This window comes from Theropithecus gelada, chromosome 17, assembly GCF_003255815.1.
Source record: "Theropithecus gelada isolate Dixy chromosome 17, Tgel_1.0, whole genome shotgun sequence".
Classification (NCBI taxonomy): domain Eukaryota; kingdom Metazoa; phylum Chordata; class Mammalia; order Primates; family Cercopithecidae; genus Theropithecus; species Theropithecus gelada.
In genome coordinates, this window is record NC_037685.1 from 49,706,473 (window position 1) to 49,714,305 (window position 7,833).

Consider the following 7,833-nt stretch of genomic DNA (forward strand, 5'->3'; position numbering starts at 1 on the left):
CCGGTTTCCCGTGGGCCCAGGAGTAGGGCCTTGCGGCTACCACCCTCCCCTCCCTGTCTCCATCTTAGAAACTGAAGCCTGGGAGCCCCCTGGGCCACCTGAGTCTGGGAGGTGCTAGCCAATCCCGGGGACAGACCCCAGCCCCTTCCTAGTGAGGGCACTCTGGTCAGTCTTGGGGCAGAGAAGTTTGCTTTTTAACATAAAATATATCCTTTGTCCCTAGAATGACAGGCTACCTTCCTGCCTTATTCTATGAAGATGTAGCTCTTTTATTAGCAGAGCTTATTTTGAAAATAGAATAACAATAAATATATAAGCAGTTGGAGAGTAAAATCATTACAGTATTCAAGTCTAAATATATTACAAATGCCAAGTTTTATTGGAAAATTGCATATAAAATTCTTATATACATTTTAGTAAGCCTCCATCTTAGTATCTAAAATTTCATCCCACTTTAATTACCAGAAGGCCATGTATTTGACTTTTAGAATCAGTTACATTTTCTTTTAAAATAAGTTCTGCTGTGGTTTGTATGTATCCCCCAAAGCTCATGTGTTGGAAACTTAATCCCCAATGCAACAGTGTTGAGAGGTGGGGCCTAATAAGAGGTGATTAGATCTGAGGGCTCTAATGTCTTATGGAGTGAGTGGGTTACTTATTGAGAGGTTGGATTTGTTATGGAAGTGAGTTTGGCTCCTCTTATGCTCTCTCAAACACTCCCTTGCCCTTGCAGCTTCCACTATGGGATGACACAACAAGAATGTTCTCACAAGATGCCAGCACCTTGATCTCGGACATCCCAGCCTCCACAACCTTAAGAAATAATCTTCTTTTCTTTATAAATTATCTACTCTGTGGCATTCTCTTATAACAACACAAAATGGACCAAGACAGGTTCCCTTTCTTCTCTGTTGTAAAAAGAAAACTTACTATATTAGTAAGAATGTCTCATGACAAAAACATTATGTTTTTCATTTTTTAGTTTTTAAAATGTATTGTAAATCATAAATAAAAATTGTATATATTTTTATTTATACAATAAATAAAAATGTAGGGGGAGGGACGGCCATCAATACTGCTGTGGTTGCCTGCTGTCTAAGCTGTCTGAGCTCCCATGATCATGGAGGCTGACGAGCCCAAGGTCTGCAGTCGACAACCGGGAGACCCAGGAGAGCCCCTCGCGGTGTAAGTTCCAGGCCAAGCCGTCAGGCTTGAGACCCCGAAAGGGCCGATGTTTCAGTTGGAGTCCAATGGCAGGACAAGACCGATGTTCAGCCGGAGGCAGTGAGGGAGAGGCGTTCCCACTGACCTGGCATGGGCGAGGGGCAGCCTTTTTGTCTCATTCAGGCCTGAACTGGTTGGGTGAGGCCACCTGCACTGTGGAGGGCCATGTGCTTTGCCCAGTCCACGGATTCAAATGTTAGTCTCTTCCAGAAACACCTTCACGGACACACCCAGAGTCATGTTTGACTAAATACGGGTAGCCTGCGGCCCAGTCAAGATAGCACACAGAATGCAGCACCACCCTCGCCCTCAGGTTTCTATTCTGAAATACGGGTGAACACACTCATAGCGGCAACAGCAGGGAGACGCATCCAGGCATGCCTGTGGTTTCGGCAAGGAGAAAGGGAGTTTTGTCCTCAAATGGTGGTTTTACCTTTTTGATCTCTGGGCACTTGTAACACTCTTAGAACTTAACAAAGACCTCAGCTTCTGTTTATGTAGGTCATAGCCATATTTATTACATTCAACACAGAGGTTGAGAACTTTTAAAAAATATTTATTGTTTCATTGGAAGACAGCAATAATAAACACATTGCATGTTAACGTAAATGAAATCTCAGTATTATTGCAAAATCAATTTTGACCGCGTAGACTCTCTGAGATCTGTTTCAGAATATTTAGGATCATCATGAAGGACAAAAATTGGAAAGATTTTTATTTGCCTGATTTTATGATATCTGAATCTGAAAATAAAAGCCTTGAAATGTGTAAAATCTCAGTGAGGGCCACTGAATTTGGATGGGCTTGTCCTGTGGTGACTGTTTCTGACCTTTCCCTACAATATGTAGGGTCATCTTCCCTTCTCAGTCACCCTCGATGTCTGAGTGGGCTCCTCAGCCTTTACTCTCCCCAGGTGACATCCGAGCACCCCGCCTGCCTTCCCCAGGAATCCTGCTAGGTGGGTTTGGCCACAATCCCCCGTGGCCCTGAGATTTCTGCTTACTCATTTTCCATCCACTGACCCCACCCTACTCCTTGGCTACAAATTCCCAGTGCTTGCTTGTGCTGTCATCAGGGCTGAGCTCATCTCCCTCCACTGGGAGACCCACGGCAGCAGTCCCTGAACCTGCTGCCACTGCCCCTTGAGTAAATTCTGCTTTCCCCTTTCAGCAAGTGTCATTGGATCATTTTTCTCTTTCACCGTAGCTTTAGCTGAGTAATTGGAAGTTTCAAGCCTTCAAAAACACAAGGAATGCCTGCTGTACCCTTCTTGCAGGGGTGTGTAGAATCAGGTGGGATAATGTGCATCAAAATGTATTTAAGTATTGTGGAAGTAAATGGAGACCACCCAGATGAGAAAAGCAGAGCATATCATTAGGGGCTTGCTGTAGCAAGGGCATCGGCCGCCATCTCAAGAGTTTGACAGGTACTGGAAGGCAGGCAGGGGAGTGGGAGGGACTTATGATGAAGACAGGGGGAAGCTCCTGCAGGCACGCCCTTAATGTGGCTGCTGGTCTGAGGACGCCGCAGGCTGTGGCTGAATGAGCCATGCCGTGTGAGGGAGGTGAGGGAGTGTGTTTGGCTCTCTATTCTTGCTCCTGAGTTGGAAGTAGGGACACAGATTAGGGAAATTATTAATCACGTCTGGGCCATCAGGCCGATTGTTACAGAATTATTGTTTCCAATCTGATTTCCTGCAAGTTTGACCTGCATGAGTCGGCTGCTGGGGCTGGGCTTTGTGTCTCTACCCAGGGCTGGCTTCCGGGGCAGTAGGTGCAGGCTGTGTCCAAGCTCTGTTTTTATGTCTGCCCTCGCCACCGTCCATGTGTGCACTTAGTTTCTCCATATGTATTAAAGTAATAATAATAATTCCTAATATGTGACTAAACTGATTTATGGCATCACTGTTCAGTATTTCTAAAAATACAGTATTTTAAAACAAAATTCCAACATATTACTTGAACTAAGGAGACACATTCCCAGAAACTGCCTTCAGAAAGCAACAGCTGCTCCTATTTAAAGATTTCCCTGAAATCAACTGCCCGGAAAGCTGAGCTGGTTTAACTATGAGGTCCTCCGGGCTCTGGCTCAGTGCAGCGGGTGGGAGCAGGAACAGGTGGCTGGACTCAGTGCCCAGGCCACTCTCTGCCCGGTGCCTGATTCTTCTGTCAGAAGTCACAGAATTGGGAAGGACCCCAAAAAGGGGCTTGTCCAGCCCTCTCCTTGGAAGAGTATGTCTACATTGTTCGTTAAGCAGTTCCGCTGAGACCACAATCATCTTACTTGGCAGCTGATCGTGGATTCTAACTTCCAGAAAAGTCAAGTGGGAGGAGAAATTATACGAGGGGCCAAAGGCAGCCATGGGAACAAGGCAAGGAGTCTGTCTGTGGGACTGACGGCTGCACACGAGGACCTTGCGGCTGTTCTGGAGCCTTCACTGGCTGAGGCTGAGTCAGAGGTGACTGTACTGTCAGCGGGAGACTTCCCACCGGGCCTGGATTGGCCGACCTCGCAGTAATACACACTCAAAAGCCCTTGGCTACACACTCTCATTCCTGTCCTCTCTTTAAGACTTCCTTTTCTTAGCAGGAGGCGCGGCAAAGGGATTTTGTTATTTTTAGTAGGTTTATGGGATATGTATTAGTCTGTTCTCATACCGCTAAAAAGAGCTACATGAGACGGGGTACTATATGAAGAAAATGCGTTTAATCACCTCAAAGTTCCATAGGCAGTACAGGAAGCATGGCTGGGAGGCCTCAGGAAACTTACAATTGTGGTAGAATACACATAGGAAGGAAGCAGGTCTTTGCATGGTGGGGCAGGAGACAGAGAGAGAGAGAGAGCAAAAGGGGATGCGCTACACACTTTCAAACCACCAGATCTCGTGAAAACTCACTATCCTGAGAGCAGCACGGGGAAAACCGCCTCCATGATCTAATCACCTCCCACCAGGCCCCTCCCCCAACACCGAGGATTACAATTCAGTGTGAGATTTGAGTGGGGACACAGAGCCAAACCATATCAGGGTACAAGTGCATGCATCCTTGTATAGTGGTGAAGTCAGGGCATTTAGAGCATCCATTACTAGAATGACATATGTTGTACCCATCCAAATATTATTTTTAATACACTTTAGGAAATCTCAAACATATAAAAAAATTGTCACTTACACTACAATAAAATGCTTTCCCCCACCCCAATCATTTGAGAATAAGTTGAGGTCACGATGTTCCATCCCCCCCAAATGGCCTCAGTGTACATTTTTTATGCATTTTTTATGAGGGGTTTCTCCCACACAGTTACAAAATGCCTATCCAAGTCAGGAAAATAACATTGTTACATTATACATTATGTAATAATAAATTTCAGAACCATTACCACTATCTTATCCTTAGGCCCAGTTTGGCATTAATCCTTAGCCCCAAGTTTAGCATGATGATGTATATACTGATTAATAGAATCAAATAAATAGCCTTTCCATATGTCTATGATAACTAAATGTAAGATGTAATTTAGAACATTTCTCACATATGAGAGGACTTTAAAAAGTTTATGAAAAAATGGATTTAAGAGATAAAAGTTTAAAATATGATTTTATTTCTCAACATGAATTCCATCAAGTTCCAGACACTTCTGTAAGCAATGGTACCATCATTTAGTCCATCCCTAAAGAACTAAGTGTCCTGGGAATTTAACCATGTCAGTGCAGTCTTTTTTACATTATTAACTGGAAAAAAAAGGGTGCCCTTTACAGATTTTTTAAATATTAGGAAGTAAAGAAGTCAGAATGAGCTTAATCAGGACTGTAAGGTGAATGGTTAAAGATTTACCATTAAAACTCTAGCAAAATCACCCTTACTTGATGAGAAGAATGAGCAGGAGCATTGTTGTGGTGGAGGAGGACTGGTTGGTGAAGCTTTCTCAGGTGTCTCTCTGTTAAAGCTCTGGCTAACTCTTTAAAAGCACTCTCATAAGAAGCAGATGTTATCGTTCTCTGGCCCTTCAAGAAGTCAACAAACACTATGCCGTGAGCATCCCAAAACACTGTTGCCACGACCTTTGCTCTTGGCTGGTCTGCTTGTGCTCTGACGGGGACACTTCTACCCTTGGTAGCCATTTATTTGATTGTGCTTTGTCTTCAGGATGGTATGGGGGAAAGCTGTGTTTCAGCTCCTGTGGCAATTCTTTGAAGAAATGCTTCTGGATGTTGATCCCATTTCTTTAAAATTCCCATTGAAAGCTCTGCTCTCGTCTGCAGCTAATCTGGGAACAATAGTTTCGGCACCTGTGGAGTGGAACGTTTGCTCAACGTTATTTTTTCAGTCAGAATTGTGGAGCTGAACCCATTCAGATTTCTATAGTGTTGGCTGTTGTTTCTGCTGTTAATCATTGGTCCTGTTTAATTATTACATGAACAAAAACAATTTTTTTCCTTAAAAATTGACTGCAGAGGGCTTCATCTTCAGAATTATCTCATTACTTCTTACAACAAGTTATCCATTCGTAAACTGCTGATTTCTTTGGGAATAGCATCTCCATAAATCTTTTCATAAAGCATCAATGATTTCACCATTCTTCCACCCAAATATTTGAGATTGGGTACAATGGTTCACACCTGTAATCCCAACACTTTGGGAGGCCAAGGCAGGAGGATTACCTAAGACCATTTTGAGATCATCCTAGGCAACATAGCAAGACCTCACCTCTACAAAGAATAAAATTAAAAATAGCTGGGTGTGATGGGACACACCTGTTGTTCCAGCTACTGGGGAGGCTGAGGTGGGAGGATTACTTGAACCCAGTGGTTTGAGGTTACAGTGAGCTATGATCACGTTATTGCACTCCAGCCTGGGTAAAAGAGTAAGACCCTGTCTCTAAAAAAACCAAAAAATTTAAAAAGTTGTTTGTTCTTGTTTCTGTCTTAGCAGAATTCATGTTGCTCTGACGGGAGCTCTTTTCAAACTGATGTTTTGTCCTTCTTAGTGACTCAAACTATATCCTGTCCAGACATGTTATAACAAGTCAGTATGAGTTTATTTTAGTGCAAAAAATTGAATTCATGTATAGTTTTTTTTCACAATATGCATTTTTCATGAACTTTTTGAAGACCCCTCACAATGGCAAAACTATACTAGGGATATAACTCTAACACACTGAATGGAAAATAAATAAAAGATGTCCAGTTTTAAGAAAATGTAATAAAGTTGGATATTTCCTCTTAGCTATTCAGAAATGGCCCCAAAGCTGAAAGAATAAGAAACAGAAATGCTTACTGTATTACACAAAATACGAATACATTTGAAGCCCTAATGCTCTGAACAGGAGAAAGAGCTGCTGTAGGCAGTAAATTCCCCTTGTAATGGATGAAGTTGTGGAGGGAAGATACACTGTTTAGTTAAAAAAATAAAAATAAAAACGGACAGTGCAGAATGACTTCTATAAAATCGTTAAATTTATGTGTTAAAGGAACAACACACAAAATCATAAAATGACACTACATGGTTTGACTACACCAGGTACAGTCATGTATTACAGAGCAATGTTTTGGTCAATGGTGGACCACAAACATGGCAATGGTCCCATAAGTTTATAATGAGGCTGGAACATTCCCATTGCCTAGTATTTACCATACTGCACATTTTATTATTATCTTGGAGCATACTCCTTCTCCTTATTAAAAAAAAAGTTAACTGTCGAGCTGCCTCATGTGGGTCCTTCAGGAGGTATCCAGAAGAAGGCATTGTTCTCAGAGGAGATGACAGCTCCATGCGTGTCACTGCCCCTGAAGACCTTGCAGTGGGACAGACCTGGAGATGGGAGACAGTGACAGTGATGATCCTGACCTGTGTAGGCCTGGGCTAATGTGTGTGTTTGTGTCAAATTTTTAGCAAAAAAAAAAAAAAAAAAAAAAATGAAAAATAGAAAAAGGCTTATGGAATAAGGATTTAGAGAAAGAATATTTTTGTACAGCTGCACAATGTGTTTGTGTTTGAAGCTAAGTATTCTCACAATAGTCAAGTTAAAACATTAAGTTTTTAAAGTAAAAAAAGTTACAGTAAGCAAAGGTTAATCTACCATTGAAGAAAGAAAAGTATTTTAAATAATTTTAGTGTAGCCTAAGTGTACAGTGTTTACGAAGTCTACAGGAGTATACGGTATGTCTTAGAACTTCACATTCACTCACGTGTCACCCGGAGCAACTTCTAGTCCTGCAAGCTCCATTCATGGTAAGTGCCTGATACAGGTGCGCCATTTTTAATCTTTTAGACTGTATTTTTACTGTACCTTCTCTATGCTTAGATACACAAATACTTACTATTGTGTTACAATTGCCTACTATATTCAGTACAGTCACATGCTGTACAAGTTTGTAGTCTAGGAGGAATAGGCTGTAACATCTAGCCTGGGGGTGTGGTAGCCTGTACCATCTAGGTTTGTGTAGGCATACTCTATGATGTACAAGACAAAATCGACTAACAATGCATTTCTCAGAATGTATTACCACATGACTGTGTTTTCTATGAGAATACAGCATATAACTGCATAAAAGATCTGAAAAGTCCACACCACTTGGTAAGAGGGTACCTGTGGGAAGCAGAAGCAGGCACT